Here is a 19,510-nt window from a genome sequence, read left to right as displayed (position 1 = left end):
GCCAGTTGGCAGAGCTCTGTCTTCAGGCCCTTTTCAAAGACCAAAAAGGTCTGTGTGAATTTTACCTCAGGAAACACAATGTTCCAGAGAACTGGAACCACGGCAGAAGAGAGTCTTCTGAACCTTGTTAGCTGGAATTCCTTGACCAACAGGGTTTGCAGCATGCCCTTTGGTTGGTGCAGGTGGGGTGGGCCAATCCCATGGTTCCTCAGATAATTTACATGGATTATGCCCTTTATAGTATGCAACACTTTTTTTGTATTTTCCACACTTTTTATCATTTTTTAAAAGAAATTCCCTGAGTCTAAACAAATATGGTAACTCATTTGGCGAAAGAATTCCCACAGTATTTCAGGAGCAATCTCTCATGTCTATGATGAAGAACAGCTGTCAACATATGTCACTTAGATATCCTCTGCCCTTTTTTCAATTTAAAGAAATATATACTGTATTTAGCCACACTGTGCTACATTTTACCTCTATTATGTACATGTCAAAATAACCATTTGTGAAAGTCACAAATTAATTCAATGTAAAACTTGACATGGCTCTCTCAGAAGAGCAGAAGCAAGCAAATTTCAGTTTGAGGCTTATCAAAGAATTCAACACTGATTTAACAATTTAACAATTTCAATTGTTTAATTTCAAAAGTTTAATTCCAATAAACTTCTAGCAGAACTGGAAAGCAATTGGGTTAAAAACTGCCTTTCCATTGAATCCAAATATTTGAGTTAGTATGGTTTGTAGATTCAACTGTTTTTATATATGAGGGCCTTTGTGGTATGGTGTATTTTTTGCTTTCAGTTTTGCATGTTGAACCATAACCTGTGAGTTAATTGCTAGAGGTGTTAATTTACTAGATAGCTATATTTGGAATATTCTCTTTCTTTGAGGAGGAACAGATGAGATGACCCTTTGTAACTTATCTTTTGCATTCTGTTTATAGATTCATAGGACCAGAAAAAAGCATCTATAAATCTAACCAATTCAATTGCTTTCAAGTTTCTCACATCATCTTATTTCTAGAAGATTCTCTGCATGGCTCAGGTCATTGCAAAACATTTGGAGTTATAGCGTAACATGTGCACGTAATGATTTGCAGAGGATTGTGGTCAGACTTTCTGAGCTACCTACAGTTGCCTTAGATCAGACATGTCAAACACAAGGCCCGGGGGCCAGATCCGGCCCGCAAAGTGGTTTCATGCGGCCTGCGAAGCCATCCTGGAAACAGTGAGGGAACGGCCCCCACTGCCTTGGCCCTGGCCCAGAGACCCTCCTTCTGCCAAAGACCCTCAGATCTGTCCCACTCCTGCCCAGGTCCCCATAGGCATCCTTGATGCCAACGATGTAGAGCTGGCCATGCCCACCCAGTAGGCCATACGCACTCTAGCCACGCCCACCCAGTAGGCCACGCCCACCCAGCCCCGTGAGGGCAACCACAATGCTGATGCGGCCCTCAATGAAATTGAGTTTGACACCCCTGCCTTAGATTATAGATTGAAATGTAGTAACTATTTATGTAGAAAAATCATAAGGCTATCCATCTTAAATACATACGTTGAATGGCCAATTAAAGAAAACAATATAAAAGAATCCCATGACCAAAGTTAAAAATAATCCAATACAAAACAATGTTAAAAAAAGCGCCATATAGCATCATATAGCAATTTGACAAAACAAACATGCATCCATTGGGTTCCTTTAACATCCTGGCCCTGATGCCTACAGGAAAAGCTGGGTTCTTAACAACCTTCTGGAAGGCCAAGGGAGTTGTGGCCTTTCAAATCTCAGTGAAGAGACTGTTCCATTCAGCAGTGAGAAGGCACATCTTCTTGGTCATGCAAACCGACATTATTTAACTGTTGCATCCAGGGGAATGGGCAATAATCCTCAGATGACCTCACAGATAATTCCTGTCATGCAGGAATTTAAATATATTAATCGGGACCTTGAATTGCACACTGGAAGCCAGTATAATGTGTGGAGCAGTGGTGTTGCACAGGTAAACTTTGGAACACCTAAAACTACTATATTCTGAACCAGTTGGCTTCAGAGTGTTTTTCAAGGGCAAACCTTTATATGAACTATTGCCACAATCCAACTGGGACTAAAATATAAATGACAGCAGAACTCCTGGTCCAGGAATGGGTGCAATTGGCACATTAGATGAATCTGGGAAAACTTCAGATATTTTAAGATGTCTGGACTTCAACTCCCAGAATTCCCTATTCAGCCATGCTGGTTGGGAAATTCTGGAAAATGAAGTCTGCACATCTTAAAATGGCCGAAGTTGAAAAACACTGGTGTAAGGCAGAGGCCACCAAAGTTTTGAGTACCAAGGAATGGTGCTGTAGAGAAAGGTTTTTCCATGGACCAGAGGGAGCGTTTCGCGTGCTGCCTGCATCCTGCACGCAAAATTATACATTATGCTAATGGGCCAGTCAATCCCTCCCTCTTTGTGATGTATTTCCCTCTTTCTGAGCTAACTTCCTCCTTCTTCTTGGCTCCGTGCCTGATCTCCTCCATAACCGGCAGATTCACATGCTCCTTCATTCACGTGCAGACGCTGTGAGTAATTACCATCTTCTGATCTTGGGAATACTGTCCAAATATCATCTTAACGCACCTCATCTGCTGTAATCTACTCTACAAGCAAATAAAGGTATTTCTAGATGATAAAAGGTGTTTTCACGAGTTCTGCTATCTGAAAAAGGGCTGTTAACAGTGATAGCATCTGTTTATACAGACCAAGCACAGAGGTCTTAAGTTGCTGGCAAGCTGCAGACCGGTGCTGGTCCATGGACCTGGGGTTGGGCACCCCTGGTCTAAGGTATCTGCCAGACTGCCCTTTTCATACAGAATCGTCCTATCCCAACAAAACAAATTAGTGACACCCCCATTATTGAAGGAGTGAAGAGTGGGGAGGCAGTTGCTCTGTGGCAGTCCCTTTCCTTTGAAATAGTTTGCCCTTGGCCTTGCAATGATTAGTAAAAACTGACTTGTTCCAGAGGGCATTTTGAGAGCAATTAATAGAATCCATCTGCTTTTGCATTGTGGCTCTGTGTTTCTCGTTTTGGTTGCAATCCTGATTTTCTTATTGTGCTGTGTAGATTGTGATCTATATTAACCAACTAAATATGCTACCCAATGTTACCTTGTGGCTACACAAAGGCCAATTGTGGGAACAGTAGGGCTTTTCAGATGCATAATCCTATGCCTAACTTCCAAGGAACATAATCTAACAACTCCTGATTTAGTCCAGGGTTAAATGGCTTTAATTATGCTAAGCATATCTGGTTCTTGAAATCTTCCCATGAGCAATGGGTATTTTATAGCAGGAACCTTGGTGGGAGATTGCTGCTTTCAGAGGCTGTGCGTCCACTGAGCTACCATGGAGAAACAGAGAGGACTATGGCTTTGAATCAATGACACTGAGAAGTCCGTGGCCCTCCTGTCATGTCCTACTGAGGAGAGAAAAGACTGGCTATTGTAGAAATTTACCCTAAAAACAAGCAGAATGATGTGGGAAGACATGGCAGATCTAACATGCTCATCCTTCTTGTCCTGCCTCATTTGTCCCTTGGATACCAAACTGGAATGGGAGATGTGTACAATGTAATGATTTATACTGACAGATTTGAGGGCTGGTGAGATCCAGATCCAAATCATCACTCAGATTACGACTGTGATCCAAGTCTGAATCTTTCAGGATATCCTCAGCACCGACAATTATAGTTAGGAGAAATGGAGGGAGACTGCGAGGAAAAGTTATAAATGAGATAAAATGGCATCTCTGCTTGTGTCACAGATTGGTCATGAGAACTTATCCGACTTTGTTGTTGGCTCGTTGGATAGGGTCTATGACAATTCACCCTGTCCAGCTCACCATGGCTAACTTGCCACAGCCAACTTGCCATGGCCAACTCACCACAGCCAACTCGCCATGGCCAATTCACTGCAGGACAACTCGCCACAGGACAACTTGTTGCTGGACAAAATTTACACTAATAACAAAGAAATGCTAGAATAGAATCACTAAAGAAAGGATGCAAAAGGAGGGACAGAATGAAATGTGATAAAAAAAATTAAAATAATTTTTTATTTTAAATAATTAAATAGAATTGTTAAATTGTTCCACAGTGAGTTGTCCCATGGCACGTTGGCTGTGGTGAGTTGGCCATGGTGAGTTGGCCGCAACATGTTGGCTGTGGCAAATTGTCCCATTCCCTGTTGGATCTCCTGATAGAGCATTTGCCTGCATGACTATTTAATCAACCTATTTTCTTTACCACATGTGCTAGCTGTGGTACAGTGAATTTGTACCTAATTCTGAAACATGGTCTCGTGCAATTTAGCCTTTAAACAAATGTAACAAAATCCAGATGGCTGCTTTTGTTAGAGAAAAGTTATTTCAGAAGGGGGCAATTTGGATCCAAACATATGGGGAGTGTATATGTGTTTAACTCTCTCACTGTCTATGGTTTTTCTCTAGCTACTCTTTGCCTTCCCCATAGGATTCCTGAAGTATGTTTATCTTTGGTGCACCATTTGGCTGGTAAAATACCCGCTGTTTGGCCCGATCAAGCAAAAGTAGTTCAAACACATTTTCAGTTTTAAAGTCTGGGAAAGGTTAAACTATATGAGAGCTGCGATTGCTTAAATCAATAACAAATATCCCAAAAGGTATACATTTTCTAAATTGTTTGGAAAAAATATCTTTTAGGAAGTTCGGGTTTTGATATTCTACCAGCAGGCTTGAAAATTGTGTAGTAGCATACCGTTCTGTCCTAACTGAGAAAGCTGAATATACAGATTTAATTGGTGGATTATTCAACTATAGCTAATCGCAGGCAGCTAATTTAATCTTTCGCCGATGTAAATTGGTGGAGTTGAAAAACGGGCATCTGAAGTCTCTCTGCTGCTTCTGGAATTTCTCAGCAAGAGAGAACGACAGTATTTAACAATAAAAAGAGCAATTATTGCCTTTTTTGTCCAGTGGTAAACTATTTCAAGACTCCCTCCAAATACTCCAACTTGGGGATCTACGCTAACGTCTTGGCCAGGGGCCAAATCGCTTACGTCGAAGACAATTGGTTAAATTAAACTGGCAGCCTTCACTTTTACCCGAAAGAAAACTTCACACCGAGCATTTAAGGAAGGGCTTCCCGCGGGGAGTCGTCTCAGCGGTTCCCACCGGTATTCCCACCGTTTCTTACGCCCTGCGGGCAGCAAGAACCGTCGTGGTCCCCGCTCCTGCGGCATCCTGAAGCGGGGCGAGGTTAGGGCGCAGCGCAGGTGGCAGCGCAAGAGCCCGGCTGACTCCAGGTAACTTTTGGCTTAGAGCTCCAGCCTTGGGGGTGGGCAAAAAAAAAATAAAAAATAAAAATCGGCCGAAGGAGCCTTTTTGCCAGCAGCCGGGAAGGGTGCAAGGCAACAACTTTTGCGGATTCCTCGCCAGATCGCTGCTGCCGGTTGGAAGCGCGGAAGGCAGGGCAGGGCCTCTCCGCCTGGAGCTCCGCCTTCAAGGACGCTGGGCTGCTCCGCTTGGGGCCGACGAAGCCGGTGGGAAGCGAGGGGAAAAAAAAGACCACGGCTGCCCTCGCGGGGGTCTGCTCGCAAGAGGATCAGATCGGGAGCCTCCCTCCCCCCCCGCAACTTCGAATCGCAGGATCCTCCCGATCCGCTCGGAACGGGCAATCTTCCGCGAGGGGAAGCGAAGTCCCGAGAAGAAGCGTCCAGCGGGAGCGTTTGGGGAAAGAAACCTGGCTAGCTGGCTGGCAGAAAGGCGCTTTGACAGAGAGAGAGAGAGAGAGAAAATAAAAGCTGGTAGCCACAAGACACCTCCCGTCCCAAGCCGAAGATCTGGACTGGCCGAGAGACTCCGGACTGGCGAGTGGGAAAAGCCGGGCCAGAAAAGGGGGAGCCGGAATTCCCTGCGTTGGACTAAGCTAGGAAGAACTCACTCCGAGGATTGCTTTAGGAGCCCAGACGACAGGCTGGCCCGGCGGCCGGCTGGCAGGTTCCCGTCTGGCGGAGGCGCTGTGGAAAGGTTGCTGCTTAGCGAGATCCCAGTGAGTGGATCATGGATCCCTTTCAGGGATCCCACAACAATATATAGGTCTGAGCGAGAAAGAGAAAGGCGGGGGGGGGGGAGCAGCAAGAAAAGAGCGATCGGAGGAGCGCTTTCCCAGGATCTCATCATCTCCAGCACAGATTTGAGCGACACTTCTCGCTTTTCTTTTGCCCAGAGAGATCCTCCCACTCGGATAGAGTATCCCGACCGCACCAGCCAGGTAGGTACTTTGGAACAGAGTTGAGCCGCAAACTGCTCGATATCGCTGCCTGCCTTCCGGCTTGGGGAAAGGGGGCCTCGGACCCATTGGAGACCCTGGAAGTGTGGCCCCAGGAGGCTTAGTCCATCGAGGCTCTCGTTCTGCTTCTCTCTCTCCCCCCCCCCCACCTTTCCCTCTTTTCCTTTTTACAGACCACGCTTCTTCATTCTTGTGTCAGATGGCTTGGCTAAAGAGGGAGGGAAGTGGGGAGAAGAGGCATAATTGAAAAATCAGGTCATGATTTCCAACTGCTGCACAGCTGGCTCGTGGCTGTTCCGTGTTCAGCAAAAAGGGCTGCCTTTTTTGCTGTGTTTTATTGTTGTTGGATACACTTCTGTAGCTGTAATCTTCTCCCTCTCTCTTTTCACCCCCCCAACCCCTCAAAAATTCTGGAGGGTTTATGAAGAGCATCTGTTGAGCTGCGCTTGACTTGTTTCCTGCCCCCCCCCCTCAGATCTGTGTCTGTTGGGGAAAATTGCATCCTGTTGGATAAATTCATATTCCTTTGTGTGCAGGGCAAAAAGAGCCTGGGGAGAATTGAGGGTGCAGTGGGGGTTGAGGGTCTCTGAGCAGAGCAGAGGAATGCCCTTTGATGGGCTGCCTCACCTTGTGTCTTTATTGCCCTGCTAATATATTTTGAATTCCTAGAGAGAGGAGAGATTTGCAAACATCTGTGGTCTCTTTTTCACAGCGTAGGTCAGCTTGCTTGCATCTCTCGCTCTTCTCGAAAAAGAGATTCTTCTCAACCCCATTGCAACATTTCCTTTGCAGCTCCTTTTGCCTGAAAAGCAAAAGCAAGTGGATATTAGAGACAGTATTACTTACATCACCTGGAATTCCCCCTCTCCATTTGCCCTGTCCTGAAGGGGAGGGGGAGGGAGAACCCCCTTCTTATTAGGAACACGAGTCAAAACATGAAACTTGTCAAAAGCTTTCTTAAATCACAGCTAATCCGCTCCCCCTGCTAGGCTGGTCCAGACTGGCTCCCCTGCTCTCTATTATGTGGGATACACAATGAATGATTTTTCCCGTCTTTGCACAGATTATGCATTGCATTTACAAAGGCAGTGGGAGCCACACAGACATGAATTTGTTAATCCAGTGGAAAGCTAGTATGATCTGCTACCATGCGTTTGGTTTGCTAGATAGGGCTGTGGTAGCTATTGGCCTTTTTATACAACCCAGTGGTGTTTGTGTGAGCTGCTTTTCTGTGTTTAATCTGTTTTCAGTGTCCAGTTTTCCATGCATTGTGATAGGGAGGAATTGTTTCTGATGGAGGTAGGCTTACTATGTTGTAGCTGCAAATGTTGAAGCTTGCAGGCTCCAGCCCTCACAGCCATAGCCTAAGATGAACATTCTGCGGTAACCTAAGATTAGGGTGTACATTTATGGAACAAATGAGAATATTTTTCAGAGAATAACTAGAAGGAGGTTTGAAAGAAGAACCATTGGTAGTTTTGTATCTATTAATTCCCTTTCAACTCTGTTAAGCATATTTCTATACTTTCAAAAATCTGCCAAACCAGTTTGAGCCAGAGGTAATAGTGGAACAAATATATGTTCTGTGTAGCTTGAAAAGGGCTGCCTCTTTCAGCGCTCTCAATTTACATAATTTATACCGTCAGGGAACAGTTGAACCCTGAATCTGTTTATAAGATTGCAGCCTTATGTGCGGTAGTGCAGAACATACAGTGACATGCTGGGTTCCATTTGGCATCTCTTCCTGCCATTCATCTCTTGGACTTTTTGCTGTATAGTTCCATGTTCAAGACACTCCTGTATTTTGGTATGAATGGATAGAATTATAAAATGTTCCAGAACTGGGGTGTGCAGGCAGAAGAAGCCAGCTGAGCATTCCACATCTGCTAACTTAAAACCATCCTTGAGGTGATGTTCTTTCTGCCTGTTATGAAGTTCCTCTACCAAAGCACACACAACTGACAACTTGTATTGGTCAACCCAGCTGACCAGTTATACTTAGACACATTTCATTGCCTGGCTCCAATCAGTTTGGTGTTTACCAGAGCAAGCTGCTTGCATTCTTCTGTTGATGGGGCACTGAGAATATATTTCTCCTTTCAGAAATATTCTAGAGGTTGAAACAAGTGTTAGTATAGGCTTTCTTTGCCTATGGAGATTCTCAATCACCCAGGCCATGGTTGTTCCAAAGGTGCTTTTTCAAAAGGCAACTGGACTTTGGTTTTCCTTGAAGATGTTTTGCTTCTCATCCAAGAAGCCTCTTCAGTTCTCCTCCAAGAAGCTTGTTTCAGTTTTGAGAACTGAAGAAGCTTCTTGAATGAGAAGCAAAACGTCTTCAAGGAAAAATAAAGTCCAGCTGTTTTGTGAGAAAACACCTTTGGGATATAGGCTTTCTTAATCTCTTTTCCAATTTTTTTGCCAAAGTATCGCTGTGACCATAACCTTTTTTCTTACTCTTCTGATCTTAGATTGGATGATCTCACTTTTGCTAGGCACATTTAACATCCTGTTCATCCTAATGGTGCTTGTGGAAGTGGATTTCCCTGTTAGATGATCTATGTGCATGCAAACTCCCTCTCTTTAGCACCCTTTGCTGCTCTTACTGACAGCAAAGTCTGCTCCCTACATTGGCTGGTAGACCTTCCTCAGTTGACCCCAGATCTCCAACAGAGGCCACTTTTTCTGCCAAGCTGTAATGAGATTGCTGTTCGCTGTGTCTTTCATTTCATTTCATTTTATTAAATTTATATGCCGCCCTTCTCCCTGAGGACTCAGGGCGGCTCACAACAATAAAAATTTAAAAAAACATAGAGTAATTTTTTTTAAAAAGAGAATTAAACAATAAATACAAAATTACAAAACAATTTAACCCAATAAAAGCCTAATTAAAAATCGTAGTCAGTCCAGGCCCGCTTGTTGCCCCTGTGAACTTATTCTTGCACTTTTTTTCCCTAAAGAGATAAATTAGTCTGCTCTGAGTTGAACTTGATTCTTGATCACTTATGTTCTTGTCATGATCTACTGACTGTTATTGGACATCCCCAATTACTACTAATAGCACAATGCTCCAATTTTAGAGATTGCTTGTAGTTTCAAACCTGCCTCCAGTTTTTCTCTCCAATATTTTTATAGAACCTTCTGGAAACAAAGCACATTTCAGATTCAGTATCAGAATTATTGAAACAACACTGAATTCAAATTTTTAGTGATGTTTGGCAGTCTACTTGATTTTCATGTTATGGTCTCATATGCTTCTACATATGTCAACACTGTGATGGCCTTAATGTGCCAGAGCTGCTCCTAACCTGGGTTTCTTGGACACATTCTATCATGAACAGCTGTTTACAGAAGGCTATAACACTGACATGAAGTGTATTTGATAGGGATGGCTCTGGTTGATGATGGCCAAGGATACATGCCAGTGTAGGCAATCTGCTACCCCCATTTTTTTCTTGTGTCACCTGGATCCTTTTTGACTTCATTGCCAGCATGGTATCCTACAAAACACATGATTGCTATAGTAAAAGGCTAAAATAGGCTTCATATAGTTTACAATAAAGCAAAAACCCCATCTCCATCTAGAAAGTCAGAACCATAGATGTGCATGATGAGCCCCCACTGCTTTGTCTTGCATAATTGAAGCCCCTAAATGCCCTCCCCAACTACTAAACTGGTTGCCATATTCTATGCAGTCTGGGCTATAAATGAAATTCTGTGTGGCTGGAATCCCAATTCTGTCAAGAATGCTGAATTTTGAAGCCTTATAAATTATGCAAACTCACATTGTTTGTCTGTTCCATAATCCGTAATGCTAATTTTACTAGACTGCTTGTGCTGATTTTGGAGTGGGAAGGAAAGTTTCTACTTTGGTCAAGGAAAATCTTGGTTCTTGATTTTAAAAATCTTTACATCTTCAAGAACCTCTTCTTCTCAGATAAAGCTAAACTTTGTGCAATAAAAGCACATTGTACACTGCCAAATCGCTGTATTTTTGTGGGCCCAAGTATAAAAGTCACATACACACACTGTTTGATTCAGCAAGGATTTATAATATTTGATTATATATTGATTTGTGGATACTATTTTCCAATAAATTATCAAAGGGGGAAATTACATGGTTTTAGTCTGAGATATCTGTCATACAAACCATATTGTCCATTAGTAATGATTATGTAGGATTATTTAAACTAATTTTGCCAGTCACCAAAGTTAAGCTACGAAATCTGTCTAATTTAGTTATTTCTCAGTAGCTTCTAGTATATTTCCAGGCCCAATTAAAAAAAAAGAAGCAAACCTGGTTGTGACCTTCACAGTTTGGAGTTATGGGACATAACATTTCCCCACACATACATATATACAGTATAATCAGTTTTAATACCATATACTGTATATTACCATGTTATTTTTTTGAATTTATACTTCGTTGGAAGTTGCCATGAAAACATTCTCTAAGAGGGTAATCTGTAAACACTTAATAATAATGGATTTTATTCCCTTGGGAGACAGGCTTGCATATAAGTACCTGTCATTTATAAATCAACAATTTTGCTTTGTTTCCATCTGCACATACTTATAACAGATGCAAGGCAGAGGAAGCAAAGAAAAATTTCTGTATCTGGTTTCCTGGAGGGGATATCTGTCTATCACAGGAAAGACAGCAGATTAAAATTTATAAATTTGGAATACTATGATCACTTTTTCTTTTGTGAAAAACTAAGCCAACTTTTTATATTTTTTTAATTCCTTTGGACAGATGTGTTTTAAGAGCTGTTTCAGGCACATAGGTGAATTCCTTGCATGTTGCAATTTTCAACATGTGTTCAATAGAGGTCTGTTGCACAACAGAGCTCTATATGCAATACTACAGATCGGTCCAAATCAGCACATCTTCCTTTACTAGACTCATGTGCTTAATGAATGGGAAAGCAGGATTGGGCTTTGAGTTCCACTGGTAAGTTTGTACATCTCCCCAGCACTGCCTTTTAGTGTCCATATGGTTGTATATGCAGGTTCAGGAAAGGAAAACTCATCTGCCTGAGCTTCTATGGCAAATATGTCAAACAAAAGGCCCGCAGGCCACATCAGCCCACCATGTGGAAACAGCGAGAGGCCGCTCCCGCTGTCTCAACCCCGCCCCCTGAGTGCACACACAGGAGGCGATGAGTAGTGGGGCCTGGCATCCCAGGTGAAAGGGAAGTGCTCAGAACGCAGCTCCAAAGTTGTAGATCGGGGCCGCACCTGCCACCAGCACCTCCATGGCCTGCCCAGCCTCGCAGCCCTCGAGCGCTTTCAATTTCACCCGGGAGACCAGGCCCTGTGGTTCATCACCTCCTGCACGTGCGTTGGCCATGCCCACATGGCCACACCTACCCAGTCGGCTGCACCTACCCATCCACGCCCCCCCAAGCCTGCCCAGGATAACCACAATGCTGATGCGGCCCTCAATGACATTGAGTTTGACACCCCTTTTCTATGGGAATCCTGTACCTTTAGATATCTAAGTGTGTAAACCCCTCTCAGATGTACATGCTGCCTAGTATATAAGGGATGGGGAAGAGACAAAAAGCCTTACTCTCTATTCCATAAGGTGAAGCTGAAATGTAGGAAGGCTTGCTTGTAATCTTCCTTGGTTTGGAGGATTGGTTGACCCAGACCAAGGCACTGTCTCTAAACAGATGCAATTTAGATACTTTCATGCTGAATCCAAACAAGACATGTGATTCATTATCAAGACCCAAGTAAAAAATGGTATGTGGGCACAGCTAGTCATTGGCAACTTCTACAATAAGGTGACAAAAGGAGGGAAATTCATGGATTAGAAGAGAGATGGATTGATGCAGCTCCTGCAGCTTCTCGTCATTTATTGCTGAAGTTTGATAGCAAACTGCAGTACTGAATTTCCAAAGGCAAAAGGAAATAGCAATAATGATGTATATGTTGTTTTTCCTTTTAGGAGGTTAAGGTAGAATATAGTAATCCCTGCTCCCATTTCCCCCCACAGCAACCATCCTATGAGGTAAGTTGACGTAGGGATCCAGTTTGGCGTAGAGATTAAGGTGTTGGCCTAGAACAGGGGTAGGCAACCTCGGCTCTTTTATGACTCATGGACTTCAACTCCCAGAACTCAGGAATTCTGGGAGTTGAAGTCCATGAGTCATAAAAGAGCCGAGGTTGCCTATCCCTGGTCTAGAAACTAGGAAACTGTGAATTCTAGTCCAACCTGAGATGGAAAGCCAACTAGGTGACCTTGGGCCAGTCACTCTTTCTTAGCCCTAGTAAGAAGGCAATGGCAAATGACTTCTGAGAAAACTGCAAGTACTTTTGTCTAGGCAGTTGCCAGGAATAAAAAACTGACTCAAAGACAGAACACACAAAAAAGTGAGATAGACTGGTCTGAGAGAGAGTGATTGGTCCAAAATCCCCCAGGGAGCATCTGAGGGCGAATTTGAACTTGGGTGTCTCCAGTACCAGTGCAGTTACTTAACAATTGTGTCACAGTGTAATAATCTCTGAAATTATCCAGAATGATATGATCATATACATTTAAAACTCTGAAGTATTTTGGAATTGGACGGTTTACCTTTTTAAACTATTTTTTTTCTTTTCAAAAGCCTCTAAATAACAAAAAACACTAAATGTGGGCTTTTGTTATTGTTAAAATATAAGCCGTCAGAGACCAAAGCAAAGATGATGATGATGTTTAAATATATGCAGTTCTTGTGGAAGCAGTTTAAGAAAAAATATGGCAAAAAAATAGTTATGCATCTGTGTTGTACTGTCTGCTAAAGCTTATACACGTTCTTTCTGCACGTGGTGGGAGCATCTGGCTGGCACTTCTGGAAGCAAAATATTTATTTTACGATTTCATTCATTTGTTTGATTAACTACAGCTTTGGATCTTTTTTTTTTTTAAAAAAATCTGGCTCTGCTTACTTTCATCTTCGCTTCACTGAACTATTCTTACTGCCCTTGTTTGCACTCTGCACAAGACAGAATATAGCTATTGGATCAAAAAACAGTTGTTCTCTCTAATCAAGAAGGAGTTCTTTTGAGAAAACGTGAGCTTGCCTGTGGGTGTTTTTTGCCTGCCAAAGAGATAGAGTTGAGAAGAACCTTGCAATAACCATCCAGAAATTTGTTGTTAGATGTACTTGAGAAACTTCTACAGATTTGCCGTTTTCAATCCAGCAAACAAAAACAATACAGATCCATTGCATCCCTAGCCATGTTAGAGTTTCAAAATGAGATTTCTCAGTTTGTAGTCACCAGGCAGCCCTGAGAATATGTCCCCACAAACAACAACAACAAGTGGTAGGATTTTTTTTCATTTGGGAAGAAAAAAGCCTAACAACTATTATTATTTTTTTTTTTAAAAAACCCTGCAGTATTTTTGGAATATTGTTCTTTTGCAAATGAACCCTTAAATTGCAGATGACTTTTTAAAAATGCTGTCACAGATCACAGTGTCTCACAGTTCCTGGTTGTTGTGCTGGGATAAACTCCTTGCGCTGAGAGAGAATTGTACAGTGTTGCAGAGACGCTTTTCTTGCCTGCAGGTTGAAAAGGAGCGCAGCCTAGCAGAAGCTTTACCAGTTGATTCATCTGATTGTATAAAGTGGCCCTTCCACAGGCGGGCTCTTCTCTTGTATTAAGCCTTGAAGGGGGTCTTGCTAATTGATGAGGTGTAAATGGCTTTGTCAGAGAGCTGCTTGTGATTCCAAAGGGACACCTGCTTATCCATTTACACATGTCCCTGCAAAGATCCCCCCCCTCTGCTGTACACAAAATGCTGCTCTGCACTGTTCCCTTTCCATCACCTCTTTGTCTGAGAAACTCGGCTGCCTGTAGCTTGTTAACCTCCTCTGGCTTTTCACATCTTCTCCCTCCTTCCCTCCTTCTCTCTGTGTTCCCCATCTGGGAAGGTCACACAGAAATGATGCAGGGCAAGATTGCTCCAACACATTTTTTAAACAGCACCTGCTCATTACACCTTCCTTGCCATCCTTGCTTTCCCTTCTGAGCCTCAGTCATTCCGAACAGGTCCTGCCATTGGTGCATTCGTCTTTACCTCTTCCCTAAGTCTTCCAGCGGAAATCCATCCTGTGGCAGTTATTAATGCACAGTTCTGGCTTCCTAGTTAACCTCGAGACCTCAAGGCTGTGTCACTACAAAGTACCCAGTATCTAAATATGTGGGTCATTTTATCTATCCTTATATCTCTGTGAGCTTGACTGGGTAGGTTTGGCCAGCTAGATCTTTCCTTGATTGATTGTTGGGGAGAAATTTTCATCCGTTTATCAGAAAATTAAGAGCACTCTTGTTTTATTTGGGATTTTGCGGCCATTAAAATATAGCAACTAAATTATCTCACATCTCCTTCAGTGTTCTTTCCTTCTACTCCATGATAGCTGAGTTTAATTTCAAAGGGGCTCTAATTTGTCCTTAATTCAGTGTCCATGTAAGAGGTATCTGGTCATAGGTTGAATGAAATGACTTTTTTGCTTTATGAAATGCTTTTTAAATTATCAATATGCAAGGAGAAAAAGGAGCTAAATGCAAATAGACTCCTGTCACAGGTGTAGAAACCATATGGACCAATATGGACATCTTAATGTTGACCATTGGAGAATTGCCAAGAACAGTCACCAACTGTTATGGCATTAATACGAGGGTGGAGTTCCTGCAGGGAGATTTTTAAAAAGTCAAGGTAATTACAACTCTATGTTCAAAGCCCAATCAATTTTTGATCCTTTCTCTGAAGACACCCCTATAGGAGGAAAAAACTAACATTAAATTGCACTTAATTGTGCTTATCTATATTTCTAGATCATGTGGGATTCTAAAATGTTGCGAGTGGATTTTTTAAAAATGGAAGGAAAAGCAACATTCAGGACCACAAATTGCTGGAGTAGCTCTAAAATGAGACCTACATTAAAAGGGAGAGGGTTAGACTCTGCTAGAAAATGCCAGTATTTTATATAGTCTTGTTACAAAAACTGAAATGTTTATTTATTTGGATTTTCCATATCTTTTGAGCTTGTATATTTGTAATTGGATCATGTATGCTTACAGGGGAAAATGTATGCAATTTTGCAGTAGATCTCTAAAAATGGTGCCCCCTTAAGTGCTTATTTCCAGTTTCCTCCCTTGTAGCTAAATATGCTACCTTACGCTCAGTTGTTTCACTTGGCTCCAAACTTGACTTCTACACACAAATATAATTGTAGCTGAGTTGCTTTGAGAAATAAGTTAAAACTGAGAAGAAATGAAAATCCATTTTCTTTGCTTCCAAAGACTACAGTAGTTGTAGTCTGCTATGGCAAACACCCAAGGTGGAGTTTGCATTTGGTTTACCTTTTCTGTCTTGGGACTCTTAAAAATGTGGACCTCATGGCTTAGAAAACTAATTTGGGGGATTTCCCCCCCTCCTCCTCCAATAATATATTGACCAGTGAAGAACTCCAGTGGATTCAGGAGTATGCAAGTTTGTTTGTGCTTTTTCATTTTATCCTACTGAAGGATAATTCTAAAGTACTAAGAAAAATAAGGAAATTTTCTTAGCTTTTGATGGGAAACAGCAACAATTTATTAAACAAAGTGCTTAACCATCTCTTTGCTGCTCTTCCTCACAGGTGGGAAGGACCTGTGTGAATGATCTATGCTCAGGAGGCTGACTGATTCAGATACTCAGTATGTTGTTAGGTAGATGCTCATGATAAGGCAGAAAAATCAGTGGCAATGGGCTTACTCATCAACACCTGAATACACTGCTAATCCATATTTTACAACAGCAGCATGTTTAAAAAGCTGTTGAGAATCTCTTGCAGTTTGCCGGTAATGGGAAAATGTTGGGTACATTTAGGAAATGGCTATTGGATGCCTGTTGGCGTTTTCAGAATCTGTCTCTTCATGAAATTTTTTTTAGGAGAACAGGGTGAGGTTGTTATAGGGCAGGGCTTTTCAACCAATGGTACGGGTACCACCTGTGGTACATTGGCACCTAGCAGGTGATACGCGACCATCCTAGAAAAGTGGTAGCGGGGGAGGGGAATGAGCTGAACCGGTGGCAGCACTGCACAAGCCTGAGCGAGAGATGGCTGGAGCTGCAGGGCTGTCAGGGCTCAGCGGAAGCACCAGGATCAGTGCTTCTTCCGGGCTGTCAGGCCTCTGGGGAAGCGCCAGGATCAGCGCCAGTCTCCAGTTGGAGCTCAGCACTGATCCTGGTGCTTCTGCTGAGCCCAGAAGAAGCACCGATCAGCTGGAATGTTGCAGCATCTCCAGGGTCTTGTGATTTACATTCAGATGCTTGGCAACTGATTCATATTTATGACGGTCACAGTGTCCCAGGGTCATGTGAAGTGACCAAAACCTGCTGCAACCACCCAGCAGATGGGGGAGGGAATAAAAACCAAAGACCCCCCCTCACCCCCGCTGCCAATCCTCAACAGAAATGCTCACAACAATGAAAACCTTGGACAGGAGGAAGAGCGCCAGCGGGCGGGCAGGCAGGTGTCTTGCTTGGCTGTGGCTTGGGGGACACTTTTTTCAGTGCCATTGTAACTTCAAACAGTCACTAAGCGAACTGTTGTAAGTCAAGGACTACCTATACTCCATCACTTTTTTCCTTTTTTTTTTTGGTCATCAAGTTTTTGACACCTTGCTGGGTGACTGGTGGTACTCGGATGTTGCCATATCCTAAAAGTGGTACAATGGGTAAAAAGATTGAAAAGCTCTGCTATTGCGGACTTTTTCCCTACCTCTTTTGTCAATTTGGCTCCATCTGTGCCTTGCGTGTTTTACTCTGAACTTTGCTGACAGAAAAGCTATATTCTTTTAGGGAGATAAAAGAAGGGTATTGGAAATGGAACAGCCAAACAGTGAAGGTAGTTCAGTCAATGTTATATTCTCCCCTTCAACTTTTTACTCCTTTGTTATACCTTAATTTGTTTTCAGTGACCCAGATATGTTAGATAACCATAAACATGCTAGTTATTGTGTAGTGAGTTCAGAAGAGTAGGAATGATGCCAGGCAGAGGAGTACAGTCAAAACAGCTCTTTATTTAGTGACCATAACTGTACCGAGGGGTTAGGGGGAACTTGCACTATTTATTTATTTATTTATTTATTTATTTATTTATTTATTTATTTATTTATTTATTTATTTATTGTATTATATTTATATACCGCCCTTCTCCCGAAGGACTCAGGGCGGTGAACAGGGCACATATAAATAGAGAATACAAAAATTAAAAAGGATTAAATAATAGCCCAGATAAAGACAATAACAATGTAAAAAACCCCATTAAAAAAACCTAACATCCCCCATCAGGCCAGGCCAGCTTGTTCAAATAAATGGGTCTTCAGACCGCGTCGGAAGGAGCGAAGGTCCGGTGCCATCCGGAGCTCGACCGGCAGCTGGTTCCATAAAGCCGGAGCGCCCACAGAGAAGGGGGCCACCAGCTGACATTCTCTGACCGGAGGCACCCTGAGGCACCCTGAGGAGGCCCTCTCTGTGGGAACGCACAGGGCGGAGGGAAGTTGACGCCGGCAGCAGGTGGTCCCCGAGGTACTCCGGACCCATGCCATATAGGGACTTAAAAACCATTACCATATACCATTCTGAGTAAACAACCAACCAATCAGATTGAACCTAAATCTCCCGCCATAATTGACTCCCGCCAAAACGTTACAGTTCAATTGCAAGTGCTTAGGAGTTTCTTAAAACCTTAATACACAACACCAGTGATACAGCCTGGGGATAATAAGATTTATGATCCAACTGATGATTTTCCCACAAATTTTATGAATCAGGCTGACAATGTATACTGGACATACAGTTCTGTCCTTGTTCTCATTGTCTAACGCTCCTCAGCTTTTTCTGCCAGTTTTATTCATCCTCTTGTTGCATCTCCTAAGCCATGATGTTGTTACTTCTGAACCATAATTTGCTCCAGTTCCAGGTTGGAAACTCCTTTGGAAAAAATGGCTTCAGTTGCAAAGTTAAAGATAATTTTTTGTTATAGTTGGTCAGATTTCAGTAACTGGAAAGTTTAACTTCTTGTGAAATAGGGAAGAAAGGAATTTATGTTAGAATAAATCCTATGACATCTGATTTGAAGCATGGCTTTTAAAAAGTAGGCATTTGCTGGACCTGATTGGTTTTGTGGGAGAAAATGGGCAAGATCCATTTTCACATTTTATTTTGGCAATGCGTTTTACAACAGCTTAAGGAAACTCTCTTTGATCTGATATGCATTGTTCCTAAACAATGGTTTTGAAGTCATGTGGGCTTTAGGCAGGCAGGGTAACTGCACACCAAATTCATGAAAAAATTGTCAATTGGTTTGTTACCAATTGAGTGAAGGGGGTAGGGTTTGATTTTATTATGTTTCTATATCTGATTGCCAGGAAAAACTGAATGGCCAGTAGTCAATTGTTCCCCCCGCCCAAACCCAATAGTTTGAAGTAATAACAGCTGGCTCCTTTTCTATTCATAATAAATGCTCATACAACAGAATCTTTTTGCCAGGCACAGCTCACTTATAAAATATCCTTCATTTAAAAAAACCACACCAAGCAAACAACATAAATATTTATCAGTCATGCATTGTTTTTGACAGTGTGTTGGTTGCCCCTTGCATCTTTCATTGTTATTTTTACTGTTTACATATGTATTTGTTTTTATGCCTTGCTAGCTGCCCAGAATTATTTTATTAAGATAGACTATATTCATTTGCTAAATAAATAAATAAAAATTTGCATTGGTTATATGACAAACCAATGGCAGGCTACGTTCACATGTGCTATATTTGCTGAGGCCATTTTGTGAACTGCTCTGGAACTTATTGTTGTTAGTAGAGACGTGTGTGTGTGTGTGTGTGTGTGTTCCTAAAAAATACAGCCTTAGCAGAAGAAAGAGAACAATTAGTTGGGGAGGAAAAAGGAACTTATACAGAATTAAGGACATTTTGCATGCTTTCTCTAAGAAGGGAGCAAAGGTAAGAATGCGAGGAGAAGAGGCAGGGGGCTCAGAAGCTGCTTGGAACCTGTTTTTATGGCTGAAGAAGGAGAACAGAAGAAGCAGGGAACTGAAATTCAGGAATTCCTGGTGAAAGTGGGTAGAAAAGCTTGATTTAGGTGAAGAAGAAGAAGAAAAAAAAGAAAGCTCTGGGGCCAGTTTGGGAGTTGCTAGGGGCCAA

General features: G+C 42.4%; 1 protein-coding gene across 2 annotated transcripts in view; it reads left to right on the top strand.

Moving 5' to 3' along the window:
- Positions 1 to 5,143: 5,143 nt before the first annotated feature.
- The window catches only part of LOC310634446 (ephrin type-B receptor 5), a 155,831-nt gene continuing 141,464 nt past the window's right edge, over positions 5,144 to 19,510 (top strand). Inside the window, exons 1-2 of one of the 2 annotated variants that reach the window (XM_083352836.1) lie at positions 5,144 to 5,325; positions 6,249 to 6,293. The gene's annotated coding sequence lies outside the window, so the exon portion shown is untranslated. Of the gene's footprint in view, positions 5,326 to 5,582; positions 6,072 to 6,248; positions 6,294 to 19,510 lie in introns of those variants that run through there. The other variant, XM_083352835.1, reaches the window with a different exon arrangement.

The sequence above is a fragment of the Vipera ursinii genome (assembly GCF_947247035.1).
Source record: "Vipera ursinii genome assembly, chromosome: 2".
NCBI lineage: Eukaryota > Metazoa > Chordata > Lepidosauria > Squamata > Viperidae > Vipera > Vipera ursinii.
Note: the sequence above shows the minus strand (reverse complement) of the source record. Positions and strands in the feature narration are given on the sequence as shown.